This window comes from Hordeum vulgare, chromosome 6H, assembly GCF_904849725.1.
Source record: "Hordeum vulgare subsp. vulgare chromosome 6H, MorexV3_pseudomolecules_assembly, whole genome shotgun sequence".
Lineage (NCBI taxonomy): Eukaryota > Viridiplantae > Streptophyta > Magnoliopsida > Poales > Poaceae > Hordeum > Hordeum vulgare.
The window spans coordinates 425,576,277-425,598,316 of NC_058523.1; positions in this window are offsets into that span (position 1 = coordinate 425,576,277).

A 22,040-nucleotide genomic window follows, 5' to 3' on the forward strand; every position below is an offset into this window, starting at 1 on the left:
CGTGCTCTAAAAGATATAAGTGAAGCACAATGAGCATTCTAGCAAAAATCACTATGAGCGCATGTCTCTCTCTCTCAAAAAGGTGTGCAGCACGGATGATTGTGACACAACAAAAAGAAAAGACTCCTAAGATACAAAACGCTCCAAGAAAAACACATATCATGTGGTGATTAAAAATATAGCTCCAAGTAATGTTACCGATGGATTGAAGACGAAAGAGGGGATGCCTTCCCGGGGCATCCCCAACCTTAGGCTTTTTGGTGTCCTTGAATTTTTCTTGGGATGCCTTGGGCATCCCCAAGCTTGATCTCTTTCCACTCCTTATCTCTTTGTCCATGAGAACATCACCCAAAACTTGAAAACTTCACAACACAAAACTTAAACAGAAACTCGTGATAACATTAGCACAAGAAAACAAACTACCACCTCTTTTTGTACTTTAGCAAACTTGAATTCCATCCATATTGGTGTTGGGCTACTGTATTCTCACTTTTCCATTGCTAGTACCCCCCGATTCTTACCATAGTTTCATCAAAACAAGCAACTAACTCAACAAAAACAGAATCTGTCAAAAACAGACCAGTGTGTAGCAATCTGTATACTTCGTATACTTATGGTATCTCAACAAATCTGAAAAATTACGAATGCCTGGGAAAAAGTCATATCAACCAGCAGCAAAAAGAATCAACTTAAAATCTCTTTGGCAATAAAAATTAAAAATCATCTCGTGAGCGAAAAGTTTCTGTCTTTTTCCAGCAGGATCAAACAACCATTACCAAGACTAACTATAAAGGTTTTGCTTGGCTCAAACACAAAAAGAAGCACAAAAAACACAATCAAAACAGAATTAAGAAAGTGTGGACACAACAAAACATAAAGAAAAAGATAAATTCATTGGGTTGTCTCCCAACAAGCGCTATTGTTTAACGCCCTTAGCTAGGCATAAAAGCGATAGAATCACGTATCGTCGTCTTTGGTGCTCAAATCATAAGTGGCCCTCATCATTGATTCATAAGGCAATCTTATTTTCTTTCTAGGAAAGTGTTCCATGCCCTTCCTTAAAGGAAATTGAAATATAATATTCCCTTCCTTCATATCGATGATAGCACCGATAGTCCTTAGGAAAGGTCTACCAAGAATAATAGGGCATGTAGGATTGCAATCAATATCAAGCACAATGAAATCCACGGGTACATAGTTCCTATTTGCAAAAATAAGAACATCATTGATCCTTCCCATGGGTTTCTTGACAGTAGAATCAGCAAGATGCAAATTAAGAGAACACTCTTCAATCTCATTAAAACCCAAAACATCACATAAAGACTTTGGAACCGCGGAAACACTAGCACCCAAATCACACAAAGCATTGCATTCATAGTTCTTGATTTTGATTTTGATAGTAGATTCCCACTCATCATGAAGCTTTCTAGGGATAGAGACTTCCAATTCAAGTTTCTCTTCAAGAGATTTTATCATAGCTTCGACGATATGATTGGTAAAGGCCTTGTTTTGGCTATAAGCATGTGGAGAGTTTAACATACATTGCATCAAGGAAATGCATTCAATCAAGGAGCAACTATCATAATTGAATTCCTTGAAATCCATAGCAGTAATTTCATTACTACTCAAAGTTTTAGTATCTTCTACTCCACTTTTAATGCTTTTAGCATCAAGAGAAATGAACTCTGAATCATTGGGGCACTTTTCCACCAAAGTGGATTCATATCCAGCCCCAAAATCATTATGTTTGACACAAGAAAACAAAGATTCAATGGGAGTCACACCAAGCACTTTAAGATCTTCGTGATTCTCATCACGAGAACACGCCTTTTTAAGCCATTCATGTCTAGCACGAATTTGGGCGGTTCTTTCTTGGCTCTCAATCATGGAAACACGCATAGCTTTCAAAGTTTCATCCATGTTGATCTTGGGAGGAGCACATCTAACTTTCAAAGCATCAACATCACTAGACATTCTATCAACGCTCTTAGCCAAATCATCAATTTTGAGTAGCTTTTCCTCTATGGACGCATTGAAAATCTTTTGAGAGTTGATGAACTCTTTGATATTACTCTCTAGATCAGAGGGTAATCTATTTTAACTTCCATGAGTATTGTTGTAGGAATTGCCAAAATTATTAGAGGAGTTACTAGGAAAAGGCCTAGGAACATAGTTTCCTCTAAAAGCATTGTTGTTGCCAAAGTTATTCCTACCAACAAAATTAACGTCCAAGCTAGAGTTGCTACTCTCAATCAAAGAAGACAAGGGCATATCATTAGGATCTAAAGGAGCACTTCTACTAGCAACCAAATTCATTAACTCATCCATCTTAGCACTCAACGAGTTAATTTCTTCTATAGCGTGTACCTTCTTACTAGTAGGTGACCTTTCAGTGTGCCACTACGAGTAGTTCGTCATGACATTGTCTAGGAGCTTTGTGGCCTCCCCTAACGTGATTTCCATGAATGTTCCACCTGAGGCGGAGTCCAAGATATTTCTAGAAGCGAAATTCAAGCCAGTGTAAAAGATTTGAATAATCATTCAAAGACTCAAGCCATGAGCGGGACAATTTCTAATCATCAATTTCATTCTCTCACAAGATTGTGCAACATGTTCATGATCAAGTTTATTGAAATTCATGATATCATTATGGAGAGATATGATCTTAGCCGGCGGAAAATACTTTGAAATATAAGCATCTTTTCACTTATCCCAAGAATCGATACTATTTTTGTGCAAAGAAGAAAACCAAGTTTTTGCGCGATCTCGCAACAAGAAAGGAAAAAAGCTTCAATTTAATCATATCATTATCCACATCTCTCTTCTTTTGCATATCGCAAAGCTCAATGAAGGTGTTGAGATGGGATGCGGCATCTTCACTAAGAAGGCCAAAGAATTGCTCTTTCATAACAAGATTCAGCAAAGCGGCATTGATTTCGTATGACTCCGCACTAGTGGCGGGAGAAATCGGGGTACTAATAAAATCATTATTATTAGTATTCGAGAAGTCACAAAGTTTGGTGTTTTCATTCACGGTGACTTCAGCAAGCAAGCAAGCACACAAGCGAACAAAGAGTAAGCGAGAAAAAAGGCGAACGAAAAAGGCAAACGAAAAAGGCAAATTGGTGAAGTGGGGGAGAGGAAAACGAGAGGCAACTAGAAAACAAAGTAAATTCAAGAGCTGAGTTTGCGACACCTACTTGGATGAGTTCTTGACTTGATCCTCCCCGGCAACGGCGCCAGAAATTCTTCTGCTACGGCAACAGACAACAGCGCCAGAAATTGACACGTTGACGGAGACTGGGCTTGCGTTGGTTTTTCCCTTGAAGAGGAAAGGCTGATGCAGCACAGGAGCAGTAAGTATTTCCCTCAGTTTGAGAGCCAAGGTATCAATCCAGTAGGAGAATCTCGTCAAGTCCAGAGTACCTGCGCAAACACAAAAGAGCTTGCACCCAACGCTTTAAAGGGGTTGTCAATCCCTTCAAGATTGTTTGCAAAGTCACATCTGAAGGCGGAAAGTGCAACAAAGTAAAAAGTGTAAGGCTGAAAATATGGTGTGGAGTAGACCCTGGGGGCCATAGTGTTCACTAGAGGCTTCTCTCAAAATAGCAAGTATTACGGTGGGTGAACAAATTACTGTCGAGCAATTGATAGAACCGCACAAAGTCATGACAATATCTAAGGCAATGATCATACATATAGGCATCACGTCCGAAATAAGTAGAATGATACTTTCTGCATCGACTACTATTACTCCACACATCGACCGTTATCCAGCATGCATCTAGTGTATTGAGTTCATGACGAACAGAGTAACGCCTTAAGCAAGATGACATGATGTAGAGGGATAATCTCAAACCAACGATGAAAACCCCATCTTTTTACCCTTGATGGAAACAACACGATGCGTGCCTCGCTACCCCTTCTGTCACTGGGTCAGGTCACCGCACGGTTTGAACCCAAAACCAAGCACTTCTCCCATTGCAAGAATCATAGATCTAGTTGGCCAGACAAAACCCACAACTCGAAGAGAATTACAAGGATATGAAATCATGCATAAGAGAGATTAGAAGAAACTCAAATAAAATTCATAGATAATCTGATCATAAATCCGCAATTCATCGGATCTCGACAAACACACCGCAAAAGAAGATTACATCGGATAGATCTCCATGAAGATCATGGAGAACTTTGTATTGAAGATCCAAGAGAGAGAAGAAGCCATCTAGCTACTAGCTATGGACCCGTAGGTCTATGGTGAACTTCTCACGCATCGTCGGAGAGGTCATGGTTTTGATGAAGAAGCCCTGTGTATCCGAATCCCCCCTCCGGCAGGGCACCAGAATGTGCCCCACATGGGATCTTGCGGAGATAGAAGCTTGCAGCCGTGGAAAAGTACTTTCGATGATCTCCTCATTTTTTGTGGAATTTTTGGGGATATATAGGTGCAAAACCTAGGGTAGAGGTGGCCCAGGGAGCCCACAAGCCTGCACGGTGCGCCCCCTGGCCGCGCCATGAGGGCTTATAGGGTCCCCGAGGACCCCCTCCCTTGGTTCTCAAGTCTCGCGATCTTCTTCCGTTCCGGAAAAAATATTTTCGGAAGTTTTATTCCGTTTGGACTCCGTTCAAAATCCTCCTCTGAAAGGGGTCAAAAACATGGAAAAAACAGGAACTGGCACTTGGCACTAAGTTAATAAGTTAGTCCCAAAAAATATATAAAAGACATGCAAAACATCCAAAGTTTAACAAGATAATAGCATGAAACCATCAAATAATATAGATACGTTGGAGACGTATCATGCCTCGAGGGCAAGCGATGTCGTTTAGTTTTCGGCCCGAAGAGCTCTATCTGGTTCACTTGACACTGTAATGACACAGATGGGCCTTGGCATATTGAGCTTCATGTACCCGTAATGCGGTTTGGCCCGAAATCTAGTGAAGGCCTCACGCCCCAAAAGAGCGTGATAATCACTACAAAAAGGGTACAATATGGAAGACAACTTCTTCAGACCTATATTTCTCAGGGGTACCGAATACCATGTCGAGAGAAACTCATCTTGTGCATCGCGCCTCTCTTCCGAGGATAATCCCTCGAAAGGTTGTATGGCTTTGTTCGACGCGAGATTTGTCGAACTATGTTTTATCCAAAGTATCCTCATAAATGAGGTTTAATCCACTTCCACCATCCATTAGTACCTTGCGGAGCCTAAATCATCTATAATAGGGTTGAGGACCAAAGTGGCAGGTGTTCGGCTGGAGAGAATTCTCGGCTGATCATCCTTGATGAAAGTCATGGGTGTATTTGTCCATGAGTTTGTTGCTGCCACCTGGAATACATGGTCAAGTTCTCAAAGAGCTCTCTTCCTGTAATTGTTTCAGGAGAACATCTCGTAAATTGTTAAGACTTTGACGTTGTTATCCGGTGGTGCTGGTAGATGCTTGTTGGATGATGAGACTCCGAGGATAGCCTCTCCACTTTTTTCTACTTGCCTAATGACCCAGCAAGATCGAAGGCTATGGGTCGAGCTAGTGTTCATCACTGTGGAGCGTATGGGGCATGGACTATCCAATAGTTTATCAAGGACAATTTTGGATCCATCGAGGGGTTTATTCTTTTTCTCGGTGGGTCCGTGTTCGGCCGACCGGTGTTGGGGTATTCACTTCCTCCCAACTCATCTCGGTTACTCTGCGTAGATTGACTCTTCTTGCATTTGTTGAGTCTGGCAGGTGCTTTCCTTTGTGCAATACTTGAATATCAATGTAGATAGCTTGGCGAAGCTGTTGATTGGATGGTGGGTGGGGGTATTGAAGTTTCCTTCATCATGAAAATTATGCTTGAAGGTTTCTATGATTTCCTGGCCGCTGCAGTCCGGTATCTAGTTTCTGGCCACGAGGAATCTGGCCCAGAAGTATTGGAATTCCTCCCCTTGTTGTTGCTTGACGCGTCATAGGTCCGGCATATTAGACCTCTCTGAATTACTCAGAGAGTGTCGAGAATGAGAGGTGGGTGGGGAAATTTTTTGCATCCCGCCAGGATGTGAACGCCTAGTTTTGCTAGTTGTGTTTAATACCGTCGGGGAGTCCGGTGCACTAGGTTCGAGATCTGTATTCTCAGCCGGATATTGCCACACGGGATCTAAGACGCACTTCGTATCGAGTTCGGGGAAAGGTTTGGATTACGCATTAGAGGGGTCATCTGAATTATCGTAGATCCAAACATATACTGTCCTAAGCTCAGGTGGTTGGTTAGGTGAACCTTCAATCAGGTCCTCGAGGGTGGCAACCAAATGCGTGATGGGTGGACGTAAATTTCCCTATCGTTGGGCTTAAGCCAGATCTGATCGTAGTCTGAGGGTTGGTCATTTGTTATCCCCATGGCCTGGATCTGGTCTAGCATCTCATTCAGTGTCGCGACATGTGCGGACTCCATGTTTTTGGAGTACACGGGGTCAACCCACAATGTTGTGTCCCAAGAGCGGTTAAAGTTGCATCGGGGCAATGCTCATCCAAAGATGACTCGAATATGTCGACTGGTTCAGGCTCTAGGGTCGGGCTCAGGGTGGAGGAAGCCTTGAGGGCGTGGTCCACCATGCCCGGCGTAATGGCGTTGGGGCTCGAGAGCTCTTCACGGGGGTCGAAAGTTTTGTCAGAATAAAATCTCCCGTGGAGTCAGCGATGAACTCTAGGTTCCCAAATGTGATGTACTAATTGGGGGCGAGGTTTCCGGTTGTATTAGCATGCAGCATGACGCTGCCAAGCACGAAGGTTCGTCTAGGTACAAAAGCGTCCCCGTTACACATGTTGTCCCTGATGATTAGGCAACCATCAATCCCTTGGTGATCACACGTCGGAACTCTCAATGAAAGCACCAATGTCAGTGTCAAAACTGGCAGATCTCGGGTAGGGGGTCCTGAGCTGTGGATCTTGGAACGGCGGGTAACTTGAGACAAAGGAGACGATGTTTACCCAGGTTGAGGCCCTCTTGGGGAAGGTCAAACCTTACGTCCTCCTCTTGTTTATATTGATGGTGGAGTATAGAATAAAGAGTTCGTCTACCTCAAGATCGTATGTAGTGGTCTAAAACCCTAGGAATAATGATCTTAACCTGCCCTATGGACTAAAAGCCCTCTAATTATATAGATACCACGGGCTCTAGGCTTACACAATGTCGGTTACACTAATGAGATAAAATGCCGATTATCACCTTGCCTTAGAGCATACACCAATCTTTGGAGGAATCCATTCTGGATACAGCGTCGTCTTGTAATTTGGGCTCTAGTGATAATTATAGGATGGCCCATGAGTCTGGCCCATAAAAATAGGTAAGCAGCCTGAGGACTCCTTAGTCCCGGACTCCCTTATTCATTTTGAGCACAAACCATGGATTCACAATTGTTGTTTGTGTTATACTTGATGAAGATTGTCACTCCTATTTTAATAGAGGTCTTTGGCCAGGAATTTCTAAGTTTTATGTAGTCAAAGTTGGCTCTGAAATTGCACTGCACCTAAAAGAGTGTGGCAATAGGATAAATGCTAACTTGCCTGACAACATCATCCGTCCATACTTTTTTGGAAGTAAGTCTTCTTTCTAGTATCTGAATGTTGACTCGTGTAGCAATGTCAAAGTAATTTTGTAGTATTTCAGCAACCAATTGGGATTTCATTTTCTGAATCTGTTAAATCTTTTCCTACCTAGTAACTTGTAATTACCAACACACTACTCTTTTGCCATGCTCTAGCTACATAATCACTATCTTCCCACCGCTCTACTCATGACCGAAAGTGTCGTCCCTATCGATACTCCATAGGTGGCAGCCGAGTTTGCCAATAAGCGAAGGCGGGCCGAGCCAAAAATGCAAGCGCCTCGGACACGCCTAGACTTCATCAGCAGCCTCCCCGATAATATTTTAACACTCATCATTCCCCTCCTCCCAATCGAAGATGGCGTGCACACAACCTTCCTCTCCTGGGAGTGGCGCCCCTTATGGTGTTGTGCGCCTCTTGGCCTCATCAACAAGCACATGCTCTACAATGGCTATCACAAATGCTTGGATGCATTGTCCCAAATCCTCGGCACACACTGTGGCCCAATCACAGGCCTTACTATTGAAAAGTTCCGTTCCAAAGGCAAGGACCGATCCATGCTTGACGAGTGGTTCTTATCGATCGGCCTAGATCAGCTCGAGGAGCTTACTTCTAATGATATATGATACGTCTCCAACGTATTTATAATTTTTGATTGTTCCATGCTGATATATTATCATTTTAGAATACTTTTGAGGTATCTATTATTCAATTTATATTATTTCTGAGCACTAACCTAGACGCAGTGCCTAGTGCGAGATGTTGTTTTATGCATGTTTTCACTTTTCAGGTTTTCCATACCAAACGTAGTCCAATTCCCTGAAACTTTTTGGTGATTTTTGCTGGACCAAAAGAAGACCAAGGTGTATCGGAAGAAGACTGGAGGTTGCATGAGGGCCCCACAAGCAAACATGGTGCGGCCTTGGGGCACCTTGATGGCTTGTGCCTCCCTCGTGGTCCTCCTGACTTCCTTCTCTTGGTTATAAATTCTCATCTACCCTAAAATCATCTCGGGGAGTCCTAATACATCTCAACGTATTGATAAATTATGAAGTATTCATACCATGTTTGCCTATGTTTACAACACTTTTATACGGTTTAGATGCACTTTGTATGATTTATTTAGAACTAACCCGGACTAATGATTTTTTCAGCAGAATTACCGTGGTGTTGTTTTTGAGTAGAAAATGGAAGTTCTAGGAATCGACCAAAAAAATATATTTTTTTCTAAAGGAATTAAGCAATACTGGAGAAAACAACCACCAGAGGGGAGACACGTGTAGGGAACAAGCTAACAGGGCGCCCCCTAGGTCGTGGCCTCATGGCTTGTGGTGCCCACGTGGCACCGTTTGGCGTGATTCCAACGTTGAAAAATCCTATATATACTAGAAAATACAAAAATAAAGAGAGACCTTGTCACGACCGGTTTCCAGATAAATGAATTAATTGGAAATCAGCCATGTGCGTCCTTAGTGAAGAAAATATTTCTCACTCACAAACTCATCTTGATACAAAAACTAGTAGTACTTAATATATACAAGTAGAGCAAGGGCTGCTATACAATTATTACAACATATCCATGTCTTAGGAAAAATGGAATGTTACAGTGGTCTTAGGGTGACCCTACTACTCGCGAAATAAAAGGGGGCACGTCACATCAGAGTAATGCGACATGACAAGTACTACTACGCGTTAATCATCAGAGTGAAGCTCAACATTTATTCGGGGTGGCGGAAGCGATGGAATAAAACAGCGGCGGACTCCAGGATCTCAATACTGACTGGGACTCCTATAGACATCGGACTCACTATCTAACTCTTCATCCATGAGGTCTCCTTCATCCATATCTGGACACAACAACAAGCCAGTGAGTACTCCAACAAGTACTAGGAAACAGTTTGCACAAAAGATGAGATACATGCAGTTGATTTTAATATGCATGGTAAGAATGAGGTTATATTCAAAATATATGTGCTGAAAGTAAATTAAGTTAGTGAATAAATCAGGCGGTAGTCCTCCCGAGATATCCTTGACAGAAAAGCAAAAAAATACACCGATCGGGTGTTTGGAGCGACGCCTCGAAAGGTTAACAAATGTTAATAAAGCCACTGTGGTGCGTCTGAGCGACACCACATACATGACATACATAAAAGAAATAAATGACAAGCCACAAACGGACATCTCAGCGACACCACAGTAAGGGGAAAATAAATAATAGACCTCCGTCGGGCGTCTCAGCGACACCATAGAAAGGGCATAATAAATGAAATAACAAACGTGCCATCCTCGGGCATCTAAGCGACACCACATAAAGGGCTTATATGAAACAATAAACATGCCACAGTCCGGCGTTTAAGTGACACCACATAAAGGGCTTATATGAAACAATAAACATGCCACACTCGGGCGGCTAAGCGACACCACATAAAGGGCTTATATGAAACAATAAACATGCCACAGTTGGGCGTCTAAGCGACACCAATAAAGGGCTTATATGAAACAATAAACATGCCACAGTTGGGTGTCTAAGCGACACCACATAAAGGGCTTATATGAAGTAATAAAATAAATATTGAATATCCAGGAGGTAGAACCGTCCCAGGGATATCCAACAACATAGTCATAGGGGTTAGTCCAGAGTAATAATCATAATATGATCCTGTCCCACATCATCATATGATTTTCCACATCCTTTATTATTAACACCGTTTATACTCCAAAGACCGACTCTAGGACTGACACTTGACTTGTCAAACAACGTCCTTGACCGGGGACACGGCTACTCGAATAGGTTTGACTCTGCAGAGGGTGTACTCTTTACCCATAGCTCGCGGTTTTCGATAGTCATTATGACTAATCCCGCGTACGAAGTTTTAGAAGCGAACACTCAGAATCAACACACACCCATTTTAGCCTCCACGGAGCCCGGCTTCACCCGGGCTACGCCGCCAAGGCTAAACCATAAGACGGGGAGGCTCCGACCTCGACCAGCATGGGATCAAAAATATTTATATCGCGCGCTCACTGGGAATGCCCTCCCTTCCGGTCCCAGACCAAAAACACCCATGCCCCCTAACTGTATGACTGGATTTAGTCCAGGGCCATGGATACCTTCATACCGGCCCCTCTAATGGTGTATGACTGATAATTGTTCTACAACTGACTATACCAAATCCATTATCTAGGAAATTCTGGTAGCATGATATAGAAGTATGACACGGACAAGACTCGATCTAGGTTGATACTGGAGTTTAACCAATTTTTTACCAACACCATTGTACACATGTCATGACAAGGCCATAACCTATCACGTTCTGCGTGACTAGGCTATCCCACGACCTTTCCTAATGACCACTTGCCATCATCGTATTTTTATCATTGTTGAAATATATATAGCATGTATGAAATATGCAAGGTGATGGGTATAAATATGAGTTAGGTTAGCAAACAGCACATCACACTACAAGAATACCCCCTATAAAGCAACACATATTCTACAACGTTTTGACTATAAGTTGCAAAATTTACAAGAGATACACATATATGTGTTGTAGAATATGCGTTGTAAATGTGCAGCTTGTGACCATAGTGTCCTAAATAGATTGCCACAGATCTTATACGTTTGCAAATATGTGTTGCAAATTATATTTATTATAACACGGGAAATATCCATACTTAAAAATAAAATTAGTTATGCACACCTGTATACATAAATAATGTGACGAAAAAAACGATGCTAACTGTTCGAGCCGAAATCAATAAGGTTGGCCATAGTGGGAGTAACTTAGGTAGTATCATGTACTTGGGAATAGCAGACATGCTCATGTGGCAGACAATTAATGAAGAGAGAGAGGGTTAGAGTAACATAGGTAGATACCATAACATGTTAAATGCTATGCTACTATGTGTCATGCATGTTAATAAATGAGGCCATCTATGATACTAGTTTATGATACTATGCATTATGGAGGTAGTATCATACAATAATATCATATGCATGATACTACTATATGATACTCCCCACTATGACCAGCCTCACGATTCCTTTCTTTGAGATCGTTGATGGAGGTACAGAATGGGACACGGTCCACCTTGGAAATTTAACCTGACTAGTACACCACATAGGTAACACGCGATGGTCTTGGAAAAAAATAAAGCCCAATAACAACCTATTTTGTTCGTCGTGCTGAAGCAAACACAACGGTCGGTCAACCTTGTTGGTCGTGAATACTCGATCCGCCGCCTTGAGCCAGCCGAGCTGCCTGCCTAGCCATGCCTGCCCGGCCGCCCGGAGCCACCATTAGAGCAACTTTAGCAGACCCTGTATATTCACGACCTGCAAACGCGTTTTGAAGTTCGTCGAAGTGGGGTTTTGCAGGATGAAAAGTTGCACTGCAGAACAGAACCCGCATAATGAAACTGCATAATTTGAAAAATAAACATTCGCGGGCATGTTCAGAACCACAATCATGATCATACAACACTACATTCATGCTCAAACAACATTACATTCATCAGTACTAGAGGGGGGCATCACCTACTGGAGCTATTACCGCACTACACAAAATGGAGCTCACCGGAGTCGAGCTTGTGTAGTAGTAGATAGCCTACATTCAGTCGTCGTCATCTTCGTCGGAGGAGAGCTCGACGTAGATGCGCTTCTGCGCAGTAGCTTCGCGGCGCCACTCCTCCACCTTATTGCCGAAGGTGATGGCTGACGCAACACCCTACTCGTAGAGCACGGTGTCGATCTCCGCCTCCCTCCGGCGGCGCTGCTGGTCCTCTTCGACCTCCCGTGCATTCCGCGCGAGTAGCACGGGCAGGAGGCTATCCGCCTTCACCAGAGGGAGGAAGTCCTCCGGTCCGACGATGGCCCCGGCACGTCGCTCCGGCACCGCCTCGGCCTCCGGCTCCATCTTCACCGACGGGAGCTCTTCGAGCTCCCTCTTCACCGGTGGGACAGAGGAGGACGAACGGGAGCTCGACGCCTCGATTGAGCTGCTACCGGAGAAGAGGCGGCCGCGCGCGCGGTCGTACTCCTTTGTCTCGCAACGGAGGAGCTACGGCGATGACGTCAGGCCCCAGCGCGTGTACCGGCGGGCGGAGCGCTTATGGGCGGCATAGGATCTGACGCGACGAGCTCTCTCGGGGTCGTCGTCCATACGGCTACCAGAGTTGGCCATGTGCGGCGGTGGATTGGAACGGCTACGCGGCGTAATGGAGGCGCACGGCCGCGGATTGGAGGCGCCGGCGGTGAGGTGGGGGGGATTTTCGCGGCGGCGGAGGGATAGGGTTTCAACCCGCATCCAGCGGTCGAACCCGCAGTTATACCATTTGAGGGGAAGCGTTTACGGGCCACCGCAAAACATTTCCAGGTCGGGCCGCGTTTGCACTGTCTGTTCTGGCAGGAAAATGAGCCCAAACCCGTATAGTCGCCGGATTTTTTGCTGTCCGGCCGTTTTGCGGGGTGTGCTAGAGTTTCTCTTAGACCACCCTGTGACCCAGCCCGAAGGCTGAGATGGGCGACCTACCGCTGTCTGTCTTGCTTGGCGCCCGACCGTATGTTGTTCGTGCAGGAGCACATGGCGCACCACCAGCCAGGAGCGTGCCCTCTAGCAGGACTGCCGGAGGCGCTAACTCCTAGTGGTTAGTGAGATCAGCACTCACGTCAACCGTTGATCCTCCGTTCCTCCCTACTCCCCATCGCCTACTCAGCTCAGAGAGGTACCTCATCCCGGTGTACCCTGATCTTTGAATCTCCATGCTTTGGACGAAATTACATGAAACTTATATGTAGTAAGGCCTAGTTTGGAAGTGTAATTTTTAAAATAATGCAATATTCCAAAAAAACTCTATTATAATGTCTTAGCAATGAATACTATACAACTTGTAAAAACATCAATTTTCTAAGTTCTAGTGAAACTACATATATGTTTGGCTTGTACTGTTCTAAGTACTGTAGTTTTGAGCGCTTATGCAAGTGAACCTAACTTGAACTAATTATGCTTAGGCAGTATCTCTTTAAAAACCTAACTTGATACTGATTATGCTTATGCAACTGAACCTAGCGTGAACAATAGGAATCAATACAACTGAACCTAATACAAAAGTGATACTGCCATGTTGTTAATTATAGTTATAAGTTACAAACCAAGCTGCATGGTAGTCCATGACCTCATGACACGAGAGTATTTCCCCAGTTTGAGAAAAAAGTGGCCTGAGCCTCTTTTCTTAATACTAAAAATACACTATATCAAGAGAACAACTCTTTATGAAACTACAGTTGTTGGTATAACCAAACACCTCACAGTATTTAAAACGACATTTTTTCTAGAAACCATAGTATACTAATAATACTTTGTACCCAAACGGGGCCTGATATTTGTTATTTTGATGCATTGTGCAATGAATTTAGAATCTACAAAAAATACTATTTGGATTTCCAAGAGAAAGTAGACAGTAGTGAGCCGGTGAAGATTAATTTCGGGAGCTTGGATATAAAGATACACCAACAGATACAATGATCCGATGTCCATCTGAAGATTATGTTCATTTGATGTGGAATGGAATGCTTCAGAGCTATGACAAATGGGTATTTCACGGTGAGTCTTCATCCGATAAGAATGATGATCAATAACCACAACATGAAGCTGAAGGGATTGCTAATATGCATTAAATTATTATGGATTCAATTAGGAAAATATATGATGGTGATGTGCCTATGATTGATAGTACATTTTTTTCAAATCCAATTCCAAATGGAGCAAGTAAAGAAGCAGAAGCATTGTATAAATTAATTCAAGATTCAGAGAAGCCTTTATGACCAGGATGCGAATTGTCTCATCTTTCCTTACTTTTGCGCTTTTGTTCAATACAAAAGGCATGAACAAATGGTTTAATAAGTCATTTGGATATAATGATCGATGCCCAAAGCGATGATACTCGCGATATTGGCGAAGGGGGAGGAGTTGCAGCTCTGTGTGAAGTTTGGTCTGAATTTAATTCAGACAGCTTCAGTCAGGGAGCAGATGAAGTGCTCGACATAATGAAAAGGATAGTAGCAGGATGAATTTGGAGCTGAAATTTTGAGGGAAGCACTCTCATTGGAAGGAAAGGCACTTCAAAAAAATCAGAATTTTTGGAGGGGTTTAAGTCAAGTTTGAAAAGAAAATAAGTTTCTGGGGTCAAACTTGAGTCAAAAAGAATTTGAAATATTTGAACTTGGCAACTCAAAGTTTCTGGTGGAATTGATAGCACATACTAAGGGCTTCAAACTGCTAGAGTTTGGGGTCAAGAATCCAAAGGAAAAGAGGAGTTCCTTTGTAAAATGGCAGAGGTTAAAACTGATTACAGAAAATCCCTTTTATTCAAATAAAAATAATCAAGGGTGATCCATCTCTTCTAAAGTTTTGGAAAACATTCAAAATAAAACTTTAGGTCTAGGGAAGGTGTAAAAGATTTAAAATAGAAGGTAGTGATTAATTTCTTTCGAAAAAATAATAGAAGGCTTATGGAAATTTCCAAATTTGCAAAATAAGGAATATTCTCTCAACCAATTCATTTTGAGAAAGGGCCAAAAGAATATTTATAAAACTTGTTTGGTGGAAAAGAAACTCCAAAAGGTTTTTCTCATGAAGGTTAGCAAGAGATCTTCAAAAAAATTGTCAAGCCAAAAATTTAAAATCCAAGGAAATCAAGAAATAAAAAAATAAAAAAATCTTAGGTATTACAAACCTTCCGCTGCGTTGTTGCAACTCTTTGTATCGACGAAAAACCAATATGGAGAGAAAACAATAGCGAAAATAGGAGAGAAGCACCAACAGGGAGAACCTCTCCCCATCTCGCCTCTCCCCTCCAAGAGCCATGGTGGCCAAGCACCAAAGGGGAGAACCTCTCCCCATATAGGGAGAGGCCATGGGGGAGGAACCCTAAGGGGGAGACTCTTGCCCCCTCTCTTTCGGCGGCGCCGGAGTGACGCTGGAGGAACCATCGCCGTGGTGATCGTCTTCATCAACATTACCGTCTCCATCACCTTCCCTCGTCTATCTATGGTGTTCCACTCTCCCGCACCCCGCTGTAATCCCCTACTTGAACATGGTGTTTCATGCCATATATTATTAATCAATGATGTATTGCCATCTTATGATGTTTGAGTAGAGTTATGTTGTCCTTTGGGTTGATTGATGATCTTGATTGATTTGAGTGTATGTTTTATTTTCGTGCTGTCCTAAGGTGCCTTCCGTGAGGCACACACGTGAAGGATTCACGCTGGAGGGTGTTGCAATATGTTTATGATTCGCTTATAGTGGGTGGCTAGAGTGATAGAAGCTTACACCCGAGTAAGTTTTTTTACGTATGTGAGTTCAGGGGACTTGATGCTTAATGCTATTGTTGGGTTTATGTAATAGCTCGAGACCGACGCTCCAAAAGATCCCCCTTTTATTCTGTTGTCGCCGTGTTAATTATTTGTCTGTTGCATTCATCATGTCACCATGCCATCATGTCATTAATTTTCTGCAACTCAAATAAATAAATTGCATAGACCTGTTGGTCTATTCAAATTGAGGGAATTCACATGGTGACTCTCTTGATAACAAATCCACCCAATATTTTAGGGAGCTACTATAAGATATTCCAATAGTAACACACTTGCAATTGAAATTTCTTCTGATTCCAATATTCTAAGTCAGCGATGTTTCTCTTTTCACTCCATTTGAAGTTGTGGCGCTTTTGAATTATTTTGTGTATCCACATGTCAGTTGGAGCTCCCTGTGGATTTATTTCACCCCCCAAATACTCTTTTGCTTCCTTTTTCGTTTATAGAAGAGAGAAATCCTTTTATCTCTAAACATGCCAACTTATTTAGTTTCTTTCATGGGCCTTTTTTTCTTTCTTTCCCTTCTCTCCACCTCGACCCAGCTGGCCCAAGGCCCAACCACCCCCTCACCGCCGAACCCTAGCGCCAGGGAGAGAGCTCCCTCGCTCGGTTCCCTCCCGACCTCCGCCGACCCAGCCCGATCCCCCTCTCTTCTCTCGATCTCTCCCTCGCCCTCTCGATCACACACCGCAACCATCACATCGCTTGCACCAGCGACAAGGGCGCCCAGCGCTCGAGCCTCTCGCCTTCCCTGTCTCCTTCCTCCTAGCGCCATCACCAGGAAACGACACTCGTGCAGCCACTCCCTAGCCCGATCCTTCCTCTCGATCCCATCCTCCCCTTCCCCTGCTCGAGCTACCAGACACGAGCTCCCATGGCACGTGACCCCTCGCCCTTCATATGCTCCACTTCCGGTGATGGAGCCCGCCCCGCCGCCGTGCCCTCAAGCCACCCTTGGCTGGAACCGCCGCGGACCTGCGCGCGCCCCACCGTGCCATGGCCGGCCTGAGTGCCCCGCGCGCCCCCTGTCTTTGCTCTGGCTGGCGAGATCCACACTAGAGAGCGTGTGCCGCTTCTGCTGCCTTGCTGCGATGAGCACGCCGCCCCGCCTCTGCCTCTGCACCAAAGGACCCGACTGCGAGCCCCACAACATGGCCGCTAAGTCCCTTGCATGTGGCCTCATCCCCGAGTTGTTGTTGTTCGCCCTCGCCTGCCGACCCATCCATGCACCATGACTCTCCGATGTCCAACGCCCGCGAGCTGTCCCTTCTGTGTCGTTCTACATTGCTCTCAGATGCAGTTGCTTGCCCTGCTATCGTTGATCTTCTGCAGGACGAACGCGCTCCGCCATGCTACTCGCGACAACCCCCGTCAGCCTTCAGATGTAGTGGTCGGTTGGTCATTTGGATACGTCGCCCTGGAGTGTGTGTATCCCTTCAGATTCGTCAAGACCGACGCTTCGACATGAATACTACGGGAACATCTTCCGGTGACCTTCCAGGATCGTGGAATCGTCAAGTTCGTCACCAACCGTGTACGACTACGTCACCGAAGACACGTGCACGACTACTTCCCTCGACGAACCTCAGTCCACCCTGAACGCACGCTTCAAAGGTATAACCAACGAGATGATCACCCGTGGGCGAATGCATGTGATGTATAAGACGAATTGTATGTTTGCGCCTTATATGTTTGCTTGTTGCACGTTGTCCCTCTTTTGCCATGCCCCCGACGCATGGGAACCCGGTAACCAGGATCACCCCATCATTCTTGGCCTGCCACGCTCGCTCTCCCTATTCGTGGGCACCGGTATCTCCTCGAGTTATCGGGATCGGAACGTTGTCGTGACATCGTTTCCATTTTGCCGCCATGTCGACACATGCTTCATATCCTCTTGCCATATTTTCTTAAACTTTGCATGCATGTCACATTCATGGCATAATATCCTATGTTGGACGTATCTCTTAACCATAGCCCCGTTCAATGTTCTTTGGTTTTAACCAGCTAGTATGTCGTGTAGAACCACATGCTTCACCTCTTGCCATGTTTAAACAACATTTAATATTGTCGTGTAAATAAATGGGAGTGAACTAAATAAATAAATGTGGAGTTCTGTCAATATGCAACTCATTGCATATTGAGCTTCACTTAATGTGTAGCGATTGACTACGTGAATTGCCATGCCATGTCTTGCATATTTGAACTGATCATACATCATATTAGGAGGTGCATCATGTCGTGCATGTGTCGTGGTGAATATCTGTGTTGATTCTTTTTTTCCGATTTGCTTCGTCTCGATAGTGTTCCGCAAGCGTGTCGGAATGTGAGGACCTGTTCGACTACTTTGGTTCATGTGCTTCACGGAGTCATTCTTCTTCCAAGTGGGATCTCAGGCAAGATGATCATTTCCCTAGATACCATTACTATCATTGCCATGCTTGTTGTCTGGATTCTTTCGTTATGGCGTGCTACTACCACCTCTTAAATGTCAGCCTTTCAACCTAGAAAACCACTAATTGGCTATGTTACCGCTTGCTGAACCATTGGATAGAGTTGCTAGTTGCAGGTGCAATTGCTTCCATGTGATAACATGGGTTCCTTGTTATATCACCCTATTTATGCTATTTATTTTTAAGGCACCTATATACTTGGTAAATGGTGGAAGGCCCGGCCTTTCTAGCCTGGTGTTTTGTTCCACCTTTGCCACCTTAGTTTCGGGTACCGGTGTTATGTTCCATAAATGAGCGCTCCTAACATGCTTGGTTTTGTTATGGGGACCCCCTAGATTCTCGCTTAGGGATAAAGCTCGGCTGGCAAGGCCCAACATTGCTACTACATTTTCCTAATAACCTCATAAAATTTCATAGGGACTTTCTGAACCCCGTGGGTAATAAATCAACCCCCCCCCCACCGGTCTAGTGCTCCGCATGAGTGTTGGTCCAACCTGTCAACCGTCGATGGCTACCAGGGGCAACTCTGTGATTGTCCTACCGGAAGTTTGGATAATCCGTCGTATCGGGAGAACGATATACGTGGCTCCTATCGGGATCGTCGACACGTCAGGCGGCCTTGCTGGACTTGTTTTACCTTTCTCGAGCGTCTTGTGCGAGGGATTCCGAGGATGCTTTTGGTTATCTTGAGGTTGAGGTTTTCCAATAGGAACCCGAGGAGATCATGGGATTCCCTGATCGAGGTCATTCCGTAGCGGCGTGTGGTAGTTTGTGATGGACTAGTTGGAGCACCCCTTCAGGGTTAAATCTTTCGGAAAGCCGTGCCCACGGTTATGTGGAAACGTGGAAACTTTGTTTAACATCCGGTTCTAGATAACTTCAAGTAAGCTTAATTAAAATATGCCAACTGAGTGCGTAACCGTGATTGTCTCTTTTGTGAGCTCCTTCTCCGATCGAGGACACAGTGGGGTTATGTCTGACGTAAGTTGGTGTTCAGGATCATTCAGTTGATCAGATCTTCCCCCTTTTTTATTCTTGTACTTGTAAGTTAGGCACCTCAAATAAATGCTTAGTCCCTTGCTGCAACCTCACAACTTAACCATACCTTACCCATTAAGATTTGCTAGTGTTGATACCTTTGGAAATGAGATTCTTGAGTCCTTGTGGCTCACAGATTACTACAACACCAGTTGCAGGTACATGTAAAGAGTTACTATGACGTGAGCGTGTTGATTGTTCATTTGGAGTTTCCTCTTCTTCTTCTTCATGGATCTAGGATGGGTTCCAGGCCGACAACCTGGGATAGCAAGGATGGACGCCATTCTTTTATCATTTCTTTTCGTTCGTAGACGGACCATGCTCTTCTTCATGAGGATTGTATGTTGATGTATTGATGTGTCTCTGATGTAGCTTGTGGCGAGTGTAAGCCAACTCCTTATACTCATCTTTTCAGTACATGTACTTGTAACAATATCCGTTCTTGTGAAACGACGAGATGCGTCTCTATCCCTCTCGAGGCCCTCGCGCCTAAATAAGGATAGGACCGCATCTTGAGCGTTACAAGTTGGTATCAGAGCAGTGCCAACCTAGGAGCCCCCTTTATTGATCGAACATGGTCAAGTCGAGTCTAGTAAAAAAATACTTTGAGTCTAGTAATATATCGCAGAGTAGGATTCTTTTTTCTTCTCTTCTATGCTCTAGTGAGGAATCTTGACGTAATCATTTAATTCCACTCCTCTTCTTACTCAATTTTTTTTAGGATCTCCCAGATATTTTTGGAATCTATATGATACTGATGTGACGGAGTTCTGAATTGGTGCCTCTTGTTGTGTTGATTTTATTCCTGGGAGTTGAGCTCCACGGGATTCTTGAGCACATCGTTATCATTTAGATTTTTTAGTATCTCAGGTTGGAGGATGTTCAAAATTTCTTCAATACTCGTAGTGGTGAGATAACCCCGGCATCCCCAGTACTGGTGCAAAGAGTTCGGGGGTACTGCCATACTTAGTATCGTTGTGATTACAAGGATCTAAGATAGATGAGTTCCCGAGATCTTTGGTTATGTGTTGACGAATGTGATACACTGAACGGGTAGTGTTATTGCTAGGGTTTGGGTGATGGATTTTACGCCTTGTATCCATGGACCCGATTGCATGACCAGAAATTTCGGGAGTTCTTAGGTGGGAATTCAAGTAGTTACTTATAGGACAATTTCCCAACAGATGCATGATGTGAGGTTAGGGTTCGACATCTAGTGGATTCGTTTGTTCACGGTCGTCTTACAGCAGTTCCCGTTGTGTCTTCAAGAGTCCTTGTAGCTTGCTACGACTCGGGGACGCTTTGTATGTCGTGTGCACTGCCTTGTACATGATGGCTACTGTAGGATCGAGCCCGTGCGATCCTATCCATGAAAATATTGAACGAAATCTCTGTCATGAATTTGTTCCGACTTGTTTCGTAAGCCTCATCCTTGGTTTTGTTGGAGTATGGTAATTCGAGTTGCTTCGATGTCAAATGGTGATTTCTTATATTTTCCAAGAGGTGTTCTCATATTTTATGGGAATGCTAATTGATTCTTTGCTCAATCATGTTGTCTTTCAATTCTTCTCATCCAGAGTCGTCATGTCAATTTTTTTTCATCCGGCGTGCTTCTCTTCAAGTCAATTATATCCTCTCCAATATTTGGCAAGATCAATCTGTAATTTCTTTTTGGATTTCATCTCATCTGTCCCAAGTAACATATCCTCCCAATATTTTAGGGAGCTACTATAAAATATTCCAATAGTAAAACACTTGCAACTGCAATTTCTTTTGATTCCAATATTCCAAGTCAGAGCTCTTTCTCTTTTCACTCCATTTGAAGTTGTGGCGCTTTTGAATTATTTTATGTATCCACATGTCAGTTGCAGATCACTGTGGATTTATTAGACCCCCAAATACTCTTTCGCTTCCTTTTTCGTTTATAGAAGAGAGAAATCCATTTATCTCTAAACACGCCAACTTATTTAGTTTCTTTCATGGGCCATTTTTTTTCTTTTTTTCCCTTCTCTCCACCTTGACCCAGCTGGACCAAGGCCCAGCCACCCCCTCACCAGCGAACCCTAGAGCCAGGGAGAGAGCTCCCTTGCTCGGTTACTTACCGACCACCGCCAACCCAGCCGATCCCCCTCTCTTCTCTCGATCTCTCCCTCACCCTCTCGATCCCACACCGCAACCCTCACATAGCTCGCAACAGCGCCAGGGGCGCCCAGCGCTCGAGCCCCTCGCCTCCCGTGTCTCCTTCTTCCTAGCATCGTCACCAGGGAACAACCCTCGCGTAGCCACTCCCTAGCCCGATCCCTCCTCTCGATCTCATCCTCTCCTTCCCCTGCTCGTGCTGCCAGACACGAGCTCCCATGGCGCCTAGCCCCCTGATGACCCACAAGTATAGGGGATCTATCGTAGTCCTTTCGATAAGTAAGAGTGTCGAACCCAACGAGGAGCAGAAGGATCTGACAAGTGGTTTTCAGCAAGGTAAAATCTGCACGCACTGTAATTATCGGTAACAAGTAGTTGTGTGGTTAGATGATTTATAGCAAGCAACAAGTAACAAAAGTAGCAAGGGTGCAGCAAAGTAGCCCAATCCCTTT